The 23,140-nt window shown below is 41.3% G+C and overlaps 1 protein-coding gene across 9 annotated transcripts in view; it reads left to right on the top strand.

The window, feature by feature from the left end:
* The window catches only part of LOC119552159, an 85,415-nt gene that overhangs the window by 54,994 nt on the left and 7,281 nt on the right, over positions 1–23,140 (top strand). For 3 of the 9 annotated variants that reach the window (XR_005219575.1, XR_005219576.1, XR_005219577.1), the window contains exons 3-4: positions 17,551–20,375; positions 21,306–22,451. The exons of 4 other annotated variants lie outside the window; for them this stretch is intronic. The gene's annotated coding sequence lies outside the window, so the exon portion shown is untranslated. The remainder of the gene's footprint in view (positions 1–17,550; positions 20,376–21,305; positions 22,452–23,140) is intronic. 2 more of the 9 variants (XR_005219579.1, XR_005219578.1) reach the window with 2 other exon arrangements.

Below are 23,140 nucleotides of genomic sequence, written 5' to 3'. Positions count from 1 at the left end.
CTGCGCAAAAATTCGTACAATCGACTGGGTCAGCCCGTTCCCAAATTGCGTATACGCCGCGTGCCACCGTAGTTGCAACAGCGGCGACATGAGGCCACCGTCTATTTGCTCAAATTAGCTGGCGAATTTCTTGCCGGCAAACGAGTTTAACTAGTGGCCAAATAGGTGGACTTGAATGTTAGGTGTACTTAATTCCAAGAGTAACTCGCTGTGATTGCTCCTTATGCGGGCAGGGAATACGTGGAATATCCTTGGATGTTTACAAAGACAAAGTTTTTACGCTCCCAACTCACTTAAACTTTAAGTCAAACATGTTAAGTCCTATTTGGCTCTATTACAACTTTTTAACATCTTTTTAACCTTTGATATATTAATTTATTTTACATTTTCAAGTATATTTTCCTACTTGGCCTTACTAAACTATACAATCTCTTCCTAAACTTTAAGATATTTCATTTTATTTAGTTTCCAAAATATAAGATTTATGGTTTAGTTTATCAAATTAAATATTTTAAACGTTCTGGGATTTTATTTGATTATTTAAATCTAAATTAATAAACATTGCTTTCCTTTTAAACATACATTTCCTTTGAACTATTAATTTATTTTACATTTCCAAGTATATTTTCCTACTTGTCTTTATTAAACTAAACAATCTCTTCTTAAACTTTAAGATATTTCATTTTATTTCGTTTCCAAAATATAAGATTTCTGGCTTAGATAATCAAATTAAATATTTAAAACGTTCTGGGATTTTATTTGATTATTTAAATCTAAATTAATAAACATTGCTATGTTTTATTCATATGTAAACGTTTTATACTTTATATCCTTGTCAAATTAAGAGTCAACATTTAATCCGCTATAAATGAACAATAAATTCATTAAGCCATTCATAAATATTTTTATTTTTCTCGAGAGTTTTTTGTTTTGTTTTTAAAGTCAGCTGGTAAACCAGCAGGTGTTAATCCATTATTAAAATGTTCTATTTGTGAAAAAACCTGCCATAATCCTTTACAAAAATATGCATTTTAATTGATAGGCATGTTTATTTTGGTTTTTTAAACGTTTTCGTTTTATACATTAAAGAGTAAACGATAGGGATATGAAATATTTCCCTTTTGTTTTTTTAATGTGAAAAGTTGAAAGGTGAAAGTAAAACTTTATTTTCGCATAAAACTTAATCGGCAAACATCTTTAAATTTAATTTTCCCTTGAGAGCCGAAACGTATGATTTCATGAACTTAATCCGGCCAAGAGCTCTTTCTCTCACCATGTTCCTCTGTATTTTTTCTTTCATTTACTTTGCCAGGGAAAATCTTAAGATTTCCGACACGAACACTTAAAAAATGATCCAAGGCCTCTGCTTTTCTTGTTGCGCTCCATCGACGCGGCCTAAACGTGCCAGGAGTTATGCTACATGGCCTAATGTCATTTGCATACTTAGTCCGCCATTTTGCACTCAGACACATAAACACAAGGGCCCACACGCACACACGCCATTTATCCCTTTCTCATTTTTATTTTCCGCCAGGATTTCATTTCATTGTTGAGCGAAAGCAAATATTGAAATTAGAATAGAAATTAAAAAGCTTTCAGTGTAAACAGGCCAAAGGTTTCGACTACGGTCGCCGGTCAAAGTTATCGTCTGGTTTTGGTTTTCTGTGAAAACTCTCGATGTTTATGGCTGGAAAAGCCACGCCCTTTTAAAGGGCTGCAGGCCGCTGCCCAGGGGGGCCGAGAATTTATTTCCCCCCCATATATTTGCCGATTCTGATTTGCGATTTGTCGATTCTATTACAAAAACGCAGTGACCGACCGCAGCGATTTGCGTTTTGGCAGCTGTAAATTGATTTTAACATAAGCTCGGGCAGGGAAAAGTTTTTAAAACCATCAGAGTTAACTGAAACTGAATGGAAATTCGGTAGGTGATGGAACTGTATGCAGAGAAAAAAAATTAATCCTTGCTTTATGATTTTTTAAGATTTTAGGAAGCTTTAAAGGACTTTTTTTAAGGATTATAATTGCACTGATAAAAAATATAAAACTTTCTTAATTTATTATAGTTTGATTACTTTAAAGGAATCTATTTTTCTAGAGATGATAAATACTTATTCAAGAGACATTATAAAATCAAAGGCTAACCGATCCTTCATCATAAATTAACTATTTAAATATAATGAATATTTAATTGCTAATGAAAATATTACATTTTCTTAATTTATTTAAGTTTGATTACTTTAAAGTAAACCATTCTTCTAAAAATGATAAATAGTTATTTGAGAAGCATTATAAATTCAAGATTAACTGATCATTGATCATAAAAAAAACTATTAAAGTATTCATGAACATTTAATTATTAAAAAGGGTATAACAATTCATTTTAAAAACAAAAATTGCAGTTTAATAATAATTTTTAGAAATATAAAGTAAGCCTACATATTATAAAAAAGAATTATTCATTTTATTATTAAACATAATTTCCAAATTCATAGTGTGGTTTATAAAAAGTCACATTAGGAAAAATCCGTTCTGTGTAATACTATGTTGGCTTCCAAAAAAAAGGCACCAGAAATGTCCGCAAAAATTGTCAGTTGATGGCCAAAACCAGGAGCCGTGACCAATAGCCAAAATGTTATGCTTTAATTCAGCATTTTTAGACTTTTTCCTTATTCATCCGATGTCTGTCCCCAACCGCTGCCGCTATATCCACATATATCCTGCCATATCCTCTCCGATTTTGCAGTTCCTATCGCTGTTCCTTTTTCCTGTAAGGCCGAAAGCAAACAGCCAGCCGAACTGGGCCTCGACAGCGACTGAATAAACAGGGAAAACCAAACAAACAAAAAAACAATTTTACGTTTCACTTTGCACAGGGCGAAGATATAGGGGGATCTGTAGTGGCAACAAAAAACACAAAAGTATTGACCTGCTTTTGTTCACATGATGCTAAATGCGCCGCATAAGTATGTGTGCTCGGGTGGGCGTGTGTGTGTGTGTGTGTGAGTATCTGTGTGAGTGTGCACCCAACATGTCCAATATTTTGACAATCCTTGTGCGACATATGGAATGGCCCTACATTGATGGCCCCGAGTGCTGCGGGTTGTTCGCTTCTGCGGTTATTGCAAAAACTCCCAAGCACCAAACACCAGACGCACAAAAAGTGGATGACGGGCGGAAAATGTGGGCGGGAAAATGGGTGGGAAAATCCAGCAGCTGGTCGGCGATAACAGTTTAGTTCTTGCTGTATCTATAGGCCTGCAGCAGTTTCTTTGTCCGACCATCCGTTCCCGCACTCGAACCCTTTTGTATAATTACCGCAACATAAATAATCCATCAGCACGGCCATGTGCGTTGGATAATGGATTGTGTTTCGAATTTTTTTGCCCTACGCTTTCGCTTTCTTTATCCATTGCAGGCAGTTGCATAATTGAATATTAATTATTCACAAATTGTTAAATTGCCAATCCTCGCTTAATGAGGCCCGCAAATGTTTGCCCACCCCCAGGGGGCAATAAATCAAGAGGCTTACGTTATGAAGTTACTTATATATGTACTATATAGCACACTTTTAGCCAAGGCTGATTCAATCACCTCTTGCATCTGAAAAGAAACTGTTGCAAGTTGATTGATTAATCCAATAATGCGCCTATAGACCGTTGCATTCACTCTGTTGCCCTTTTCCACCTTTTTGCATGGAAACAAACCCAATTCAGCCAGGGCAAACAAAATGAGATGAATATCCATTTCGCAGATTGCCTTTAAAAGGGGGGCAAAAGGCAGCTCACCTTTGATGATTAGAGTAATGCACTAGGGGAATAAAAATATTGCCTTCTGATGCTGCAAGTGTGGCAAAAGCGTATCCGTAAACTGCATCGAGTATTAACGGAAAAAGTCAATTTCGAGTGCCAGTCCTCAGTTTTCCATTGCCAGGCGACAGCAAATGGAAAAGAAAATGAAATGAAAAGGCAGCGCGAAACTGTCAATGTGTCGCAAGAAGCTGAGGTAGAAACAAAAAAACTGGAGACAGTAAGCCAACTGGGGCAGGCCGATTCTTAAACACTCTAGTGGTTTTACATCCTTAGAAAGCCCCAAAATGTATGCTATAAAAAATCGGTATTATATCATATACTATGTTTATGCTAAGGGTTTCATGATTTCTTAAAAGCGTGAAATAAAATTTGCTCCTGTTTATGCGACACCGCCGAATTCATGCATTCTATCAATCTCAGCTGACAGAGGTGCCGGACCGGTGGAAAAAGGTGTCAGCGATTATTAAACCGATTATTTTTTCTCGATTCGCATGAAATAATCTTGCTAATATTAAAGATAAAGTATGTGGAAGCCAGTATAACATCTATTTACCGTCAAAATAAAAGATGAAAACTAGTTTCCATTGGCACTAAATGAACAAATAATTTGTTAAATGTAAGGTGTATTTATGTATTTATATCGTTGTGGCAACTCCGATAATTATATAGAGTTACCGGAGTTTAGTTGTCACCAATTCACGCTTTGAGGTTGAATTCATAGTCAACTTTCGTGTGTTGCCGAATTCACGAAATGGCGTTTATGCACACACGAATCGGCTGAAATCGCGAAATGAAAGCGTGAATTCGGCATCGCATAAACACAGTAATAGTTTAAAAAAGGGATAACATTTCTTTGATCAGAATGTATGAATATTTATAAATTATCACGGTTAAAGCTAGGTTTTATAAGGATTTTTTATTAATACATAAAGTTATATTTTATTAAAAGACTTAAATATATTGTTATACACACTGTGATTAAAACTAAGACAGAGCAAACTACAGGAATTATAAATCAGGCAAAATAAATATCCCATTTCCCATTTTCAAGGGTAAATATGCTTTTTAAGCCTTTCTCTTAGGATCCTGCAGTTTTCGTAAAACCAAAGAGGGCAATTTTTGCCACATATGGTGATATCCTTTATGAGAATAATAATATTTAATTAATATATATTTATATTTTATTATAATACTTAAATATGTGGTTATCCAAACTGTGATTAAGAGCTAAACTAAGAGCTAATAACAGGAATTTTAATTCAGGCAACTGTTAGTTAGTCAAAATAAATAAGAAACTAATAATCCCATTTTCAAGGGTAAATATGCTTCTAAAGCCTTTCTTTTGGGATCTTGCGTTTTTGGTCAAACCCAAGGTTCAAATATTTTCCAGATATGGTAATATCCTTTATGAGAAAAACCAAATATAGGAAAGGGCAAGACACGTCTTTAATTTAGCCCAGCTCTTCGGCGAAATATGGCTGGTGGAAAAGTCAATTTCAATAACCTTATCGGTAAACGAGACCTCGGTAGAGACAAACAGCGAAATGTGCCAGCGGAATTGATGCAAATGAAAAATGTCAACTATTTGCGAAATATGAACAGTGACTGTGCTACAGGAAAGGAAAGGAGAGGACATTGGGGGGTTGTGAAAGGTGAAAGGACACAACATATGGGGGGACACACACTCGCAGGACCTGTGCATAGTACATTTGTGCGTTTGCACGATCCCATGTTTATTTATTCATTGCAAGTAATAAGCCAACTTCCCCCTCTCTCTCTCCAGAGCTCTACACAGCTGTCCTAGACATCCGAGCGTAATGTAATATTTTTACAAATTTATATTCATTCCATTTGGCAATGTGAATTTTTTAAAACCAACTTTGAACACATCCAGGCGAAGTGGCCTCATATCATACATGAGATACATGAGTACTGTTTGGGGGGCGTTGGGGGGTGGGCCTTTGGGGGGCAAGCGGGGGAAAGCGGGGGCGTGGCCGGTTTCAGGTGGCTGGCAGCACTTGTAATTACGCAAAGAGCATAAGCAATTTGCAGTCTGACCAAGCCCTGGAATACTGAAAACCTGAAAACCTGAAAAGCGGGAGCAGGCGGATGAGCCCTTAAGCTGCTTGGTTTTTGGCCAGGTACCATTAACCGACTTGGCAACATGTGCAGGAATTGTAAATTAAAAGGCAGAATTGCTTTGAGAGATTTCAAAAGTCATTGCAAGAAAGGAAACATTTGTAGGAGGTCCTTGATGCTAAATATGTTAGATAATAAAACAAGTTTGTAGCATATTCTTGTTCAAATTAATAAACCTGCCTTATAAGGATTTAAGATAGGATAATCACATTGACACAATTCAGTATCAATTCTGGTTCGCCATCTTGCTTTTTGCTCTCTTTTTTCTCTCTCGGAGAGTTATTAATATTGCCATCTCGCTCTTACCCAGAGTAATTACGCTCTTTTTACTCTTTTTCGATTTGAGAGAGTTTTCAAATAGAGGAAATGATACTTTATAATATTGCGAACATCAAATGGCTTATAATTTTATTTATTAGGATTTAAGATAGGATAATCACTTTGATACAATCAGTGGCGGATCCACGGGGGGGGAAATTAGGGAAATTTCCCCCCCCTTGGAACCACAGAACCCGAAAAATTTACTTGTTTGCTAGAAAAATATTCTCTGCAATAACCACTTTGTTTACCTAAAAATTGGGATGGATAATTTTTGTTTTATAATTTGTACTGTATTTCTCTCGCAATAATAAGTTTGAACCCCAAATCGAAGAATAAGTTCAATTTCACCCCCCAAGAATCGTCTCTGGATCCGCCACTGATACAATTCAGTCTCATTTCTTGTTCGCCATCTTGCTTTTTGCTCTCTTTTCTCTCTCTCAGAGAGCTGATAATATTGCCTTCTCGCTCTTACCCAGAGTAATTACGCTCTTTTCTCTCTTTTTCGATTTGAGAGAGTTTTCAAAGAAAGAAAATGATACTTTATAATATAGCAAACATCAAATTGCTTATAATATTAATTAATATTTACTTTGTATTATCCCTTCATTGTCCAAATATAATTTAAGCAGCCTAACACGCAATTACTTTGTATATATTTTCAAGACATCCCAGATTAACTGCCCTTTGTCACTTCCAATTTAAATGTTCAGTCCGCCCTTCAAACTACACACAAAATGTTGTGTATTTCTCGCCTTGTTTTAAATCTCGATTAAGGCAGGCAAATCAAACAGCTTAACAATCAATCAAGTCAGTCGGTTGTAATTTATCCTGACAACCCGGATTAAATGTTAATATTTGTAGCTCGTGGAGTAAGCTTTATGGTAGAGTGAGTGAATCTGAATTCAAGGTATTGTTTAATGTTGACTGTGAGCCGTAGAACAAAGACACGATGGACACTGGCCACCCAACTCGTCACCCGGTGTTGCATAAATTTTGCAGCGTGTGCGCCTGGTTAAGCATACGCACTGTGTTCCCAGGCGTGAGAAGGTCGGGGGCGACAGGCTTTTGTATTCATAAATTAGCATGAAAAACATCGAAAATGCAAAGGCAGCAGGAGTTCGTGGCACACTGTATTGGTTATGGTTGTTTTGCATTTGCAGAAAAAATAATTACAATGCAATCGACCAACCAGCTCATTTACCATTGTCAATGGTTCGCCCTTCCACTTGGCAGCAATTTGCATTTTGGCCAAAACGCTGCAAATTGTCTTTGTCGTTAATTGCATGCAATTATTGTTTATGGCCACAAGTGAAAATTGCGTAATTAAATTGCTTGGCCAACAGGTGACCGAGTTTTGCGGCAGGTGATTGGATCACATTTCCCATTACTTTCTTTTTTCTCCTGCAAAATAATCATGGGAGTGGGGCGGAAAACAAACCTTGGCCCCGAGACCTCGCCTTCTGCCCTTCCCGGAACGTAAATTGAATGTAAACAGCTCCTGTGCGTTTGCTCTGGCCTTCTCGCACGCAGAGGGATTCATGAATTTTCAAATTTTCCAACCTGCAGCAGACGTAAACGAGTTACAGCCGGACTGGCGTTGCTGGTTTTCCCCGGCAAAAGCCAGGCAAAACGCAACCAGGACAATGTGGCCGGGCCCATTAATATGATGCAACATTCCACTGGCCAATGGACCCTGCACACAGGAGGGGACTCCACACACTCGGACACAGATTGACAACTGTGCTAATTCCACACTCAAATGTAATTTGAGCTCAAATTACATTTCCAACTTGACGCCGAGATTGGATGGATGTGGAATTGGGGTTGTGGGATATGGGATGTGCGAGTAGTCCAGCGGTAATGTGAGGGATTAGATTTATATTACCAATTCTAATTTATTTCCCACTTAACTGTTGCCAATTTTAATGGAAATGACTGACTGACTAACTAACTGACTGATGGCTGGTGCGAATCCACATGCGTATGACATGCATGGCAAAAACTCGTTATCCCAAAACACTTTATCCCATCCACACTCGACCAGTCGTTGACCCAAAGTGCAGCTGAATCTCTGGCGAACTTTTCCAAATGGCCAACATTTTCGATTGCGGACATCCTTTTGCCTTTGTCAGGCTATTAATGGAACGCTTTTGACCGATTCGAAGTGCTCTAAAAGGGGCCAAGTTGATGAGTGCCGAACTCGATTTGGCATCTTCCATGGCTCATTTGAGTGTCTCATTCAACCACTTTTAAGCCGATCAAATTTTGGCTTCATGATTATTTTCCATTGTTTGCTAAACACTTGCTTTTTCTAAGTTCTTGTCTGGCTTCTGTATTTATATGAATGCATGTTTCTGAAACCATTATAGCCTTGTCCAATTAAAACTGTCGGAACTGAAAAATAAACAACCATAATCAAGCCTTTTCGGCTTGAAATTCAATTAAAATGAATGCATAACATTAAACATTTCCTTTTGTCCAACGAAGTGGAAAACAAAATACCATAAATGGATTTCTTCATCGATGACTGCATGCCAAATTGTATCTATAATATTTATGCTGGCCATGGAAAATATTGACTTTCCATCTACCCCAATAAATTCTTGTCAGGCCCACGCACATTCGTTTCTCCCTGAGTTGCGCTAATCTTTCAATGGGAAAAATAAAGCAGACGATATCCTTGAATTGTAATCAGCTTACATGTGCAAAGCAAAAATGCTCAAATGGAGGAGACTACAAATAGTTAGGAGCTCCATCATGAATGCAAAAAATATAATACGTATACGCCGTGCGTTACAGTATACCATTCATTCTGTTGTTGCTCTCAACTGGAGTATAGTCGACGAATACAAAACGATTGCGAGCGGTGAAGTCATTTCCTATTCATAATTTCTGCGCGACTCGGAGTCTACCATCTGCATTTCCTATTCCTAAGAGCACTGAGAAAAAGTTCAGATGTTTTCTAAAAGAAGTTAAAAACATTTTATAATAACAATTGTCAATTAAGATTCGTTTTAATGGTTGATTTAGTAATTTATTTTACATTCTATAGATTAAGTTCTATTTTAGGTTCCTAAAAGTATGCAACAATATATTTTAGGCTCAGAAGTTCATTCAGAAAGACGACATTCTTTATTCACTGCTTACTTTTGGGCGCTTAAAAATATTTTTTAAAAGTTATTGCAAAACCCAATATATGAAAACTGAAACTGAATGTATGTTATAGGTATGCATAGGATGGTATGCTATGATATGCTTTGTTCTTAGAATATATGTTAACCCTTTCCATCAGAATCAGAATATCAGATTATTTTCCTGTGTAGAGAGTGCATTTCAGTCTGGAAAATGGACACTATCAGTCCATTTTTTGTTACTTTTGCTGGAGATTCGAGAGATTTATGCGATTCAGTTCGGTGCCATTTCTATGCAACTGTCGTTGACAAACTGCAAACTCGCGAAAGGGGAGTGGGGTTAGAGATCCAGGTGCGATGAGGTATGAGGAGCTGGGGTATTCGGGGGCAGCAACAAATGAACATGCTCCATATGATGGAGCACCTGAATGGCAGTGACGACACTTGAAATTGTTTTGCGTGCTGTTCCGGCCAGAGACATTCGTCAAAAGAGCGGGGGGGAGACATCTTCTGGAGACATTCATCACGTCATTCGTGTCGAGCATCAGTGTCAGCGTTTAGAATGCGCTTACTTTAAGTGCGTGTTGGTGGATGTGCCCCAGTGCTTTCCCCATATATACATAAATGCCTACACACCACATGTACTCATATCCATAACCCAGCTGGGAAATGATGTTGAGAGCTGTTGCGAAAATTCCCAGCCCAAATGCCAAAATAAGATTAATTAGCCGGGGAGCTGTTTAGACGCGAGCAGCTGGCTCGGGCAAAAAGGAAAGCGGGGGGGCAAAGCAGGGAAAGTACCGGGAAAGCGGAAAAGCGAGAGCCAGCAACAAAGGCCCCAGCAAACACCTGAGATTTCCGCTTCCGCTGGGGAAACGTTCTCTGTTCTGTTCGGTTCTGTTTGCCTTTGTTCCAGCTCGTGCCGCTCCTTTTGTTTCTATTCCTGCCTTTGCCGCTGTCGCTTCCTGTTGCCAATCCAATATCCGTCCTCCCACTGTCGCCATTCCGCTGGCCTAATTTATTTATGTTTGTCAAATTACACAACATAAACGAATCAATATGGTCCAAGGAACCCAGGTCACGTTCCCAGGTTTTTCCCAGCCACTGCGGTGGCAGCCTTCAAACATTTTCCAATTTCGACTGCAGCAGCTGCTTTCTGAGCTGCATTTGAGTTATTGCGAAAAATTGTGCAGCACTGGTCGGGCATGCGTGCTGATTATGCTACAGAATTAAATTACACGCGGAGAAATTTTAAATTGGGTAGTTTAGATTTTTACCTAAGCCTCAGTTATTCCAAAATTAGTTAAAACTTTGAAATCATTTATATTTGCACCTAAAAGTATGCAATGAAAATAAAAACGTCATTATTCAGGGCATCGGGTATCATTAACGTCATTATTCAGGGCATCGGGTATCATTAATAATAAAGAAATCAGAATACATGGTAAATTAATTTTATTTTTCTTTTAAGTTACCACCATTCTTAATTTTAAACTTAAAATATTTTAAATACTGGTCAAAAAGAAGATAAATATATCTTTTCTGATTAACTTATAAAAGTGTCTAAAAGTATGCAGTAAAAACAATAAAATTGTCATTTGGAATGAGTCCTTGAAATTATTCGAAGCAAAATATATTGATGAATACTTTTCGACACCTATATAAATAAGCCTTGATAATAATAAGTTTCACACACATACATTTTTGGAAAACTTAAAATATCATTAATTAAATATTCAAAACTATCACTTAATATTTTTTCTTAATTATTATTTTAATGATCGTAGAATTGTTTACAAGACTAAGACTAACTGCCAGGGCCATCGACAATTTACTTGTAGTTTGTCTAGTAATACTCGTACTTGAGGCATTTTTTTTATATATCTTAGATTTTAAGTGAAAAGCAAGTCATTTTTTTCAGTACATCGTTCGTTTCTATGTATAAACATCCCATTTTCCTCTGCCGCTGGCAGCATAAATCAATTAATTTCCCCTGTCACGTTACATTGTAAGCACAAACAACGGAAAAGTTTCTCAGGCGACAAGAGCAGCGCCACAAGAGTTTCACAAATCGAACTTGGAAAACGCGCCACGCATACGTCCTCATGTATTTCTGTATATTTTTGGCCATGACAGCCATTTGTTTGCGTTTCTTATTTATGCGCTGTCATCTAATGAAGTCCTACGACCTGCCCGCCTCTCAATATATATCCGTACTTAGATTATCTACTTTGACAAAGCCCGTTTGACTGAATTTATAATACTTCTGGGTTCGTTTTTATTCCGAACTTTTGAGTGAAAGTCTCTGACAAAGCCGGTTGAAAGTTTTTAAATCCTTTCCAGGCAAACAGTATTAATTTAGACATTTTCCCTTTGTTTTTTTTTCTCTCACCTCAAGGTTAAATTAAGTTGCCAGCTTTTGAGGAAAGTTGTGCGTGTGTGTTGCAGAGAAACAATTACAGAACCTATATAGACAAAACATATTAAACAACAATTTACGGAGCAGAAGGAGTCCGTGCGAATTTATGAATCAGGCGAAAGAAAAACAAAACACATGCACATGCGAGTGCGAGTGCCGTAAACAAGAATTTCCTTAAGTCCAAAAGAAGCTGGCTGCCTTCGGGGCAGGGCCGGAAAATTTTGTTTGTCTTCCGTTTTCCCTGGGTTTTCCCTCGACTTCTGTTTTTGTTTGGCCAGCATACGGCTGCTATCTGCTGAAAATGAAACTTTATGCCGGGGCCTTCATTACGGATTGGTTGGTCGGTGTGGTGCCCAAAAGCGATAAGTGAAATAAAATGAGGCACCCCCCCATCATTCGGAAAAGATCCACGTTGAATCTCAGCTAGCCCAGTCGCTCTGTGGTCACTGCACACTCATTTCAAGCCGACCACACGCTTCAATGTGAGTGGATAAAGTTTTTGGGGGCCACAGTTTTTAGCTCATTCCGGGCCACTTATACATTTGCTGGTCAACAATTCATCAGACCTGGCTTAGATGGCCCTGGAAGTCGCTGTTGAAATGGGGGGGGGGGGGGGGGGGGAGGGAGCTCGAATCTCGGACCTCACTTTGGGTTGCAACTTTGTGGAATGTTTTCTGCGGCGACAGAATGTGTATAAATTTTGTCAAAAGCGTAGCAAGGCATTCAAGAATTTGTTGAATTGTGTTTTGCGAAAGTTTTCTGTGCAGTTATTTAATTGAATTTGCCACCGAAGGCGCTGGGGCAGCTACAAATGCACTGGGAAAAATTCTATAAAACATTACTAAAGCTTGAATTTTGTTTTTTAGGAATAACAGATTGATTTTTGTTTAATCTTGTGCTGCTAACATAAATAAATAATACACATTTCTAAATTATAGGCCAAATGGCTCTTAATACACTGGGTGTTATTACATTGGGTGTTATTTCACTGGGCGTTTTTACATTGGGCTTTATTGCACTGGGCGTCGTTCCGTGCACCCCCTCTAAAATTATATTTTAAGATTGATTTTTGTTTAATATTGTGCAGCTAACATAAATAAATAGTACACATTTTTAAATTATAGGCCAAATGGCTCTTAATACACTGGGTGTTATTACATTGGGCGTTATTTCACTGGGTGTTTTTACATTGGGCGTTATTTCACTAAGCGTCGTTGCATGTACCCCCTATAAAATCATATTTCAAAGAATATAATTATTTAATGCCGAAAGTGGTTGTCTCAGTCTTCTCAAACCTTCTCAAGTCTTTCATTTAAAAAGTTTCTGAGATTTAATTTTAGACTTCTTTGAAGGACCATTAAATCCTTATATTGGAACTACATTTTCCTCTCTGCACCGCCCGTCACAAAAGTTGAGTTCCTAAACTCTGTGTGTGAGTTCGTAATTTCTCGTTTAGATTTGCCCTCTCTGTGCGGTGAGGAATAAGCGGAAATAATGTGGCTGAAATACAGGACTCTTGGCTGCACTCGCCAGGGTTTCGAAAGTTTTTACGATTGTTTATTAAGGAACCGAGCGCACTTAATAAGATTATGGACAGGGCGTGGTCATGCTCGGGCTCTTAGTAGCACTAAAAATGCTTGCCATCCGCAAACAATTCAAATTAAACTGGTAGTCCAAAACGGCCCCACTAACGGACATTCCGTTCGACTTTGGCTTTTGCATTTGCCGCTGACAGCCGCAACCGAGAAATGTTGGCAGCTACAAAAAAAAAAAAAATAGAAATAAAAACAAAAAAAAACACAAGAAAAGGGTGTGTTTTTGCATTGTGAAAGTGGAATTTGCTTTAAAATAATATTGCATAACTGCAGGCGCTGCTTTCACTCAAAGAGCGGAAGAAGCTGCTGAGTTGCTAAAAGAATGAGCGAAATGTGTTATGGCCAGTGGTAGCAGTACTTGGTCGAAACATTAAAGCATTTTATGGTTATGGATTGTAAGTACGAAGCTCGAGGTTTCACAGAAATGCTGTGTGGAAATTTGAGCTGGAAAATGCAGTTATCAGGAAGAAAGTAGGAAAATGTATGTGGGTTGAAAACAACCCATTTCATTTGAGTTGGCATTTTGGATACGGAAAAATAAGTGCAACACAGACAGGTATTTTATTAGCAAGTAAATCAATATCACACTAAAAGCAGATTGTGTGGGCTATGCAACTGCTTTCACAAATGGCCAAACGTTGGCTCTGTTTAATCATCTTATGGGTATTTCTAGCACTCCAAATGCAATGCACTTAAAGAGCTCTCGAGAGCTCTCCGAAAATATGTTAATCCCGGGGCAATCTCTTAGAAACACTTCTCAATGTGACGGAATCTAAAGAGATTACGATTACGATTACGATTACGAACAGCCCTCTGTGCGGCAAATGATCATTATCTCGTGTAAGGGATGATATAAACTGAGATATAAAATGAAATCAGTGGGGGAATTTTAATTGTGCCAAAGGATGGGGAGGCGAAGGCTTCAGCTCCTTCGGCGCTCTCGAGGACACCGCTTTGCAGGGGAAGAATGCATTCCCTTGCATAATTTTCGTCATTTAATCGGATTACGGCGACGTCACAGCAGGACGTACGTACGTACACATACTCACTTCCATATATATACCAAAAATCACGCTGAGTCGTCCTTGTGTAAATACATTTATGGGCCAAAAAAGATTTAAGGCAAACACGGTGCACAGATTTAATAACATTAAGTGACATCTGTTGTCTTCACTGGTGGCAATCTGCTCGGTTGTTTACGACAACCGTAGCCGCCAGAAACTGGAGAAATTAATTGGTCGCATTTAATGCCACGCCCCCTTTTTCAAAGGGCGGAGAGGGGTGGGGGGCGTAACTACTGCCAACCAGATATCCAACCAAATTCTGACCAAGTGCGTGGGCGTGCGTTTAATGCCACTTTGATTTTCACACTAGGTCGGGCAGAGGGGCCTTCCCCCTCCCCCTCTCACATTCGCCGCCCATGAAACCACTTGGAGATATGGCCAAGAGGAGGCGTGGCACGCCCAGGGGCGGACTTAATTACGCACGTATGGCTGTTTAAATTGGGTTTGCCATCGAGTCGGGAATGTTAGTTTTATGTTAATTAAGCATTGTTCATGTCAATTAGGGCCAGCGGAATCAAAAGGGGGGACATGGGATACAAATTGTATTAACTTGAGCGAAAGAAACGGGAAATTAATAGAGCTCGTGCCCTACGAGGTGGCAACAGACGTCTTAATAGGGTCATATACTTCTTAGGAGGGTAAGAAGTGTTAAACATACAATTAAGATAGGCTAAACCTTAGTTAGGGAAGGGAAAATAATCAGTGGGGGTTCCCCACAACTGGCTTATAAAGGATCATAAGTATTTGTTGACCAAATATCCAGTGGTTGTGATGCTGCAGCCTATTGTGATGGTTCATCCATTAAATTATATTTAAAAACAAAACTTTGAATTCATGCAATTATGCAGTTTTTTTTTTTTTTTTTTTTTTTTTTTTTTTTTTTTTGAGTGTATTAAAAGGAATACCAATGAAGGTTTTCTGGTAGAATTCCACTTATAAATTGCATTTATATACTTTTAAAGATTATAAATAATTTGGGTTACGTGAAAAAATCAAAGGAATTATTATGAACCAAAGAAATGTGCTCATTCCCATGCAATACTTAAGCTGTTAACTGTTAACCAGGGAACCACAGTACATAATCTTTCATCTTTCACCTTTCACCCAGCATGCCGGCACTGTATGAACCTGTTTAGGATTACGTAGCATATCACAGTTGGGCCTCTGACCCCAACACGATTTTGAAATTAAATCCAGACCCGGCCAGGAATCCATCTCACAAAAATGTGACACAAAAGACCTCAAAAGAGGCATGTGGCATGTGGCAAGTGTCGCTGCACAAAGGGAGCGACTAAGACACTCGATAGGCCGGTGGCACCTAACCACCTACCGCCCAACCAGCCCCCGATAATTCCGGCAAACTGGTGATATAATGCCAGTAACAGACGTTGCCATTGACAATGGCATATGGTTACAGGAACAGCAGATGCAGACTTCGAAGCAATTGTGGGACCCTGCTTATGTGTGCCACATATATCTCTTGCACGTATATTTCCTACTGCCTTTCATTCCACTTAAGCTCCGTTAAACATATTTAAAGTACGTGATGTTAAGTGTCTCCCGAGCTTTTGGGGACCTCTCTGCCCTTTTTGCATAAGCAAATTTTAATATGTTTAACTCGTTTTGGTTGCCAATGGAGGTTCCGGAGGCTCAAGTGTGGGATGGTTTGGGATGGTATGTTATGGGATGGGATGGTATGGTAGGGGGTTAAGTGTGGCCAAGCCAAGCCAAGCTGATGGCGTTAATTTTTAACGGGCTGCTAGCTGGCATCATTTGTGCAAGTCTAGGCCGGCATCGTACATAAATGTCAACCGACGCGCTCATCCATCAATGAGCTCTGAAAAATTAACACTGTGAGTGACAGTGGCAAAGGACTTTCGCTCCACGAAGCCTTTTTTGCCAAGTGGTCCTGGATGAGCAAAAGTGGAAGTGGAAGTGGCTGGCTGTGTGGCCTGTCGTTTTAAATTATGCAAAACGTTACAATTCCTCGACTCGTGGCCTGCCAAAGGTATTGCCGAATGATGAATTGTGTTGGCCAAAGAGTTGCCGGTAAAATCCCCACGACCGATTTAACGAGGCCGAACTGGGAATTTGCGGCTACGAGGGCAGTTTCATAGATTAAATTTGATTATGCTACATTACCCGACAACGAGTCCGCTACGTGATCGACTTACGGCCGGCAATCGCAAAAGGCCGTAAAGCCATTCCGCAGCGAGGTCAAAAACTAAAGGGATTATCTTTTTAAAAATGTATGGAAAAAGTTTCAAACGAAACACGGGGGGCGATTAAGAGCATTTCCCAAACGGCAGGACCTAACTGAATTAATTATCCGTTTGAAAATGTATTAAAAACTATGTCAAACTGGAATTTTACGGTTTACTAAAGTTTGGTAAGCGTTTGCTTCTGAAAAACTATGCTGATTTAACTTACTTTTATGACACGGGTAGTTAAAAAGAAAAATTAGATACCCCATACTAACATCGATATAATTTATTCTGTGTGTGCTTATGTTATGAATATCATATATTCTTGAATATCTAAAATCAAAATTTCCTGCTTATGCTACTGTGGCAAAATAATAAAATGATATAAGCGTTGTGCTTATTTTGCATAAAGTTAAAGTTTATTATTTTAAATGGGTTATAAAATGGGTAGAACAAAAACATGATGCTTCCAGCTCTCATAATTTTCAAACTTAACCTACAAGGATTCTCAGACTTTGGGCTTTAAAAAAGTTGTATAATTGAAATTCCGAAATAAAGTTTGAAAAACCCAAAAGAACTCTTAAGCTCAGTGAACCATTCTCAATGACTCATTAATTAGAGCTTGACTCGGCTCAATTAGGAAAATCTGTGGCGTGTTTTTCCCCCATTTCCTTACATTTTAGCTTTTATTCGATTCGTTTTCAGACTCCTTCCACTTGTGCTCTCCAACATTTTGAGGCTGTTTTCCATCACTTACTCTGCACATGGCACAAACACCAAACAACATTAACACCCATCACCACCCCCTCACAGTCCCTAGCTTGCTAATACGTTTTTTACGAATTTCTCTCTTCTCTACTTCTAGTTGTGCTTTTGTATTTGCCAATTTTAATGAGTGTAGCAAGCAAACCAAGCAAAAAGAAACAAAAAACAAATCAAAAAACAGAAACCAAAAACTTTAGCGAACAACAAAAAACACATAGACAACAACTACAGAGCATTTTGTACAACCACAACAACAAGATAGCAAAGTCCCATCATTATCATCAACAGCAACAAAGACTCATTTGAATTGCAATAAATAAAACAACAACTACAACAACAGCACGTACACAATGTGACAATAAAAAACAGTGAGCGCAGTAGCCCAAAAAAGCTAAAAAGGAATTTAATTGCACGCACTAGACGAGAAGTAGCCATAAATGAGCCAGCAGAAACAGCCAAAACAGCCAACAAAAAGACACCAAAAACAGCAGAAACAGTGATATAAAAAAAGCAATCCCTAAAAAACGCACAAGCTGAGAGAAATCCACAAAGCAGCCGCAGAAATTATACAAAAAAGCATATTTTTCCCTGTCTTTTGTCCACGAATGTCCTTGCACCTTTAAGCTCTCGCTGTGTCTGTGTGTGTGTGTACCCCGTTCACATATGTGTATGTGTGTGTCTCCCAGCCACCCAAAAAACCCTACCCCCACATCCGTACCACGATCGGTGTAGCACCAACTAGAGCAAACCAGCAACCAGCACTAATAAAACAGTATATATAAAAAGCACCCTCACGAAACAAAAAAGTAATCACTACTAAACAGCTATCACAATAACAACTGCAATCGACACTGCGGTGCGGCCAGAGTAACCCCAAGAATCGGCCGAACCAGCCGTACCACCCGAACCACCTGAACCACCGATCTCTGGGGCTGACAGGTCAGAGTGAACCACCCACTAGCCAACCCAATAGCCTCCTGGTAGCTCCCGACAGCTCCACTCCCGATTGATCCACTCCACATAACCACATACCAGCACCACAATTGCACATTACTACCATAGATATCCCCGGCAGTACTACTACCGCATGGAGCGCGGCACCAGCGGTGGTCAGCAGTCATCGCACCACCACCAGCAGCAGCAACAGTCGTCGCATCATCACCAGCAACAGCAACAGTCGTCGCACCACCAGCAACAGCAACACCAACAGCAGCAACAGCGACACCACCAACATGTGGTCGCCGTGCACAGTTTCGATCCCTATTTGACCGCCGGCGGTGCAGATGAGGAGCACACGTCGGGCACCTCGTCCTTTGACAATCCCGCCACCAAAAAGAAACCGCCCAAGCTGAAGCCCATCCATCGATCCCTGTCCATGGCCATCGATAATTATGCACCCGCTTCCGGTGATCTTGACATCGATTTGGATATGGAAATGGGCATGGAGATGGGCATGGACATGGACCTGGATATGGAGATGGATCTGGAGGGCGAGGGCATTGTCATCAGTGAGAAGCCGCTGATCCACCGCTCGGCCTCGCCCCTGCCACATACCCGATCCGGCGCCCTACCCCCGCAGACCCTAGCAATCCCAGCACAACAGCAACAGCAACAACATATTTTAACCCATCCCAGCCAGCGTGGTGGCGGTGGCAGTGGTGCCGTTTCGCCAGCCCTTTCTGCCCGCCAGCAACACCATCACCTCCTCCAACAACAACAACAACAATTACACCATCAGCAACAACAACAACAACAACAACACCAACAACAACAACAGCAACATCAGTTGCACCTGCACACTTTTCAACAACTTGCCGCACAGGCAGCTGCTGCCCGGCATCAAACAACAACCCACCTGCACCGCCAACATCCGCAACAACATTCGCATCCACATTCGCAGCTTCAACATCCGCATCCGCATCCGCATGCGCACTCGAAGAGCTCACCAACCTCACACGCGGTTAGCCCGGTGCTGGGCCAACAGCACCGCCAGCAGCCGGACATATACCTGGTCAGCAGCAGCAGCAGCCTGGGCGATGGTGTCGGTGTGGGCATGGGCATGGGCAGCTTGGGTGTGGGCGTGGGAATGGGCAGATCGTTGGGTGGTGGGAGCACCTCGCCCATTCAGTTCATTGACATGGACGATCTGCCACCAAATCCGACGATTGCCCCGCAACAACAACGCCCAATGCTGAAGAAGAACCTATTCCGGCGATCCGACACCATTGACGTCCATCCGTCTACCAATTTTCAGATGAAGAAAACGCATTCCTTCCACGCGCAACAGGATCCCGCCGCCCTGGACCAAATCCAACTGGCCGTGGCAGCCGGATCGGCGGCCTCGAGTCGTCGCACCAGTTCGGTGAGGGGCAACTTCCTAATGCCCGGTCCTCCCGGGGGTGCCAAAGAGATATCCCGTTCGCCGTCGCCCAGCCGGAGGGGCTGTCGTTCGCATCGATCGTTCAATGATCCGGCTCGAAGGCCCAGTGTTAAACCGGAATCGGTGGTGGAATCGCAAATACGACATCCGTCGCTGAACGATGACCTGATGGAGCCGATGAACGGACGGAATTTGTTTGCCGCACCGACCAATCTGTCGCTGGAGAACGATCTGTTCGTGGACACGCGTTCGCGCAGCAATAGCCACACTAAGATGGAGGAGCTCGGTCTGGCAGAGATCACCGCCGCCGCTGTGGCTGTGCAGCGATTGCGCAAGCACTCCGGAGCGGGCTCCTTCGAGGATGCAGCCGCCGGCCACAGTGCCACCCACCCGCCTTCAGCATCGAATAGCGTTAAACAGAAGCGGGAATCGCACCACCCACACGCCCGCCAACTAATGAAGAAAACGCATTCCTTCCACGCGCAACAGGATCCCAGCCAGGAGGAGGCGGAATCGCAACTGGGCCATGTGGCCAATCGCATTGGGTACTATCTGATTATTCCAGCTTTAGTTCAATTTCATTTTGTTTACTTTCACCGGAGTCTTCCACAGTGATAAAAACTTTTGACGATAAAATTTCATTAGGAGTCGATCCAAAACTTGTCTTTGTCCTTTTGCAGCTTCATTACAACACATAAAATTCAAGATATACTTTCACGTAATATGTCTGTCTTCTCTTGTAAATGTATTGGACACCTTGTAAAACTTTATTATCCTGGAGTGGTTTTGTTTGGACAATACTCTGTATCTGATATCTGTTTTCTGTTTTTCTGTCAGCACTTAACTTTCTAACTTCCTCAAGTCGATTGAGAGCACGTTAATGATTTACCATTTCCAGGTTTAGTCTTCAAGGAGGTCTTAAAGTAAAATAAATTGACGTCCTTATTTCTCGAAAGTTAACTATTATCACTGTGGACTAATAGCCGGTATTTTTGTTCGATTTCGTATTATCCAGAATCTAAAATCAGTCCTATTGCCTAATAGAGCAAATATGAATCGTCATTGGCGCACGGTTAAAATATATATTTGGAATCTAATAAATATTTTAAATTATTTATTTCCAAAAGATAGAAGAGATTTTTAATTTATCCTTTAATTCCATATAATTTCCTAGTATTTCTCGAAAGAAAGTAGCCGTCACGAATTTGTCTCTCTCAAAACTGACAAAAGAACACTTTTGTCCAATTTCTGACTATAATCGTAAACTTCGCCTTAAATTTTAATGAATTTATTACTTTTTTTGTTTAATAAAAGAAACTGAGACTAATCCAATCCTTTGAAGGTCAATCATCAAACAATAATTACAGTTATATCTTTAAAAGGCTGTGCTGCTTTGATAGCTTTCATATTTGCTACTGCTCCAAAATCAAAGTTTGTAGTACAGAGACCATTTCTTTTAATCAAAAATGTTGTAGCACACACAGTTTGGAGCTCGACGGACGTCCATCGACTTCGGCGGCAGCGGCAGCGGCGGCCGCAGCAGCGGGCGGACATAGCCTGCAGCTCCACAGTGCGGCGGCGGCGGCCAGTGCAGCGTACCACTTCAAGCGGGGCGCCCAGCACGGTCGTTCGCTCTACCTGTCGCCCAGCAATCTGGAGGAGCTGGCCGTCCATCGGCCAGGTGTCCTAGCGGCGGCAGCGGCCTTCCAGGGCACCAATGCCAGTGCCAGCGTGAAGCAGGCTAAGGCCCTGCACAGTGCCAGCGTGCGCCTGCGCAGCTATCGTGAGACCCTGAACGCCTCCAAGAAGTCCAAGAGCTTCATCGGGGACGCCGGTGTCGTCGGCGGTCCGCAGGCGGGCGACGACTTCGAGCTTAGCTCGCCCCACCGACGCAACAGTCGCCCGCTATCCACAGTCGTGCCTGGGTCCAGCATCGAGGAGATCAAGAGGAGTCCACGACCCATTTCCGCATCCGCGGCGGCGGCTGCCTTCATCGAGGAGAAGCGACCTAGCTTCGAAAGGAAATCATCGCTGACATACGATCATGAGTTGAGCGATGCCGCATTTGCTGCCCAGGTCCTGAGACCATTTCATCACAAGTTGTCGGGCGGAAGGAAGGGATCCGTGACCGGAGGCTCGCACAAACTGAAGAAGAAATCGCTGAGCGATGACACCGACGAGGAGGAGGCGGCGGATCGCAAGCGCAAGCGGATCGTCTGTATTGTCCTATCCACGGTCCTACTGTGCCTGGTCTGCGCCAGCGTTTTCGTGCTGACCATCACGCTGACCTCCAGCTCCGGTCAGGGCGGAAAGAAGGCGCATTCGTTCAGCAGGGACACCCCCGTCCACTGGACGGGCATGCGGCCCTCATGAACTCCATCGCAGAGGCTGTGCTCCGGCCCAATCACCCACCTGCCAGCTGGTTATCCCCTGACTTTGGACTCGATTTCGTTAACGTTTGCGTTTTCGCTTCCGCTTCGATTCCGTGCTGTCGTTCCGCTCCACGTTTTGTTTCCTCTGAGTCTCCGGGTCTCCGGTTGCCCCCGACGGCATAACTGACGTCCAACGATTGTGGGAGAGGAGCAAGTAGAAGAGATACAGCAGCAACTATCGAAGAGTCTGTAAGTAGGAAAGGCCTTGAGTGTGGGTTTCCGAAAGTAGAAATGGATGCTGCTTAATCGGGACAAGGCCAAAAGTTCAGAAAACTTCGATTGTTGTCTTTAAAGCATTGTTATATTTCTGCCCCACGTTGGGCGCCAACTAGTTACATTCACAATTTCCAATTTTATTAATGTTCCTAGCATTGACCTCTTATCGATCACATATCAACAATCGAAATTCTCTGCTGACTGCCGCTTTTTATAGCTATCAATTTTGAAATTCAAATTATTTGCCATAAATACTTAAGCTGAAATGAAAAATTCTTTAAACTGCATTCCATCTCTGCTCCATCGATGCAAATCAATGAACGAGGTCAGCTTTGGTACATTATCGGGCTTAAGGGACCACAGTCAGTGTGGCCATATTGCCATATGTCCTCACAGACCATAAAACTGTGCAAATACAAATATGTATGCCAGCTCCAGCTCCATCTCCCTTCTGTCCACCAACCAAAACGACCCCACCCTCCCCCATTTCTCAAACACCGAACACACAAACAAAGGCAAACAAACATGCAAACACACAACGCAGTAGCTGGGTAGGAATTTTCAAATATTGAGCTGGCAAAAGCTCAGCAAAATCTCGAGCATTACATAACTGACTAACTGACTAACCTGCCAGGCAAACACGCACACGGCCATAAAAAATG

The sequence above is a fragment of the Drosophila subpulchrella genome, chromosome 2R, assembly GCF_014743375.2.
Source record: "Drosophila subpulchrella strain 33 F10 #4 breed RU33 chromosome 2R, RU_Dsub_v1.1 Primary Assembly, whole genome shotgun sequence".
Taxonomy (NCBI): Eukaryota; Metazoa; Arthropoda; class Insecta; order Diptera; family Drosophilidae; genus Drosophila; species Drosophila subpulchrella.
Note: the sequence above shows the minus strand (reverse complement) of the source record. Positions and strands in the feature narration are given on the sequence as shown.